Source organism: Sesamum indicum, unplaced genomic scaffold (genome assembly GCF_000512975.1).
Source record: "Sesamum indicum cultivar Zhongzhi No. 13 unplaced genomic scaffold, S_indicum_v1.0 scaffold00195, whole genome shotgun sequence".
Classification (NCBI taxonomy): domain Eukaryota; kingdom Viridiplantae; phylum Streptophyta; class Magnoliopsida; order Lamiales; family Pedaliaceae; genus Sesamum; species Sesamum indicum.
Genome location: NW_011628090.1, coordinates 60,277 through 60,506, shown reverse-complemented (window position 1 = coordinate 60,506; position 230 = coordinate 60,277).

Sequence of the window (230 nt, the reverse complement as noted above, 5' to 3'; positions counted from 1 at the left end):
GTTTTCCTTTTATGCTAACTTGTAGTTATTATTACGCTTAGCAAATTTACAACACAAATGCTTGGGTCTAGACCAACGTTAGGGTCAAGTTTCATCGAATTTTGAAAACGTTCAAAATTTAGCTATTTTGCACGGTTTATTAAAGCAAGTTTGTTTCCCTTTTATGCTAACTTGTAGTTATTATTACGCTTAGCAAATTTACAACACAAATGGATGGGTCTAGACCTGCG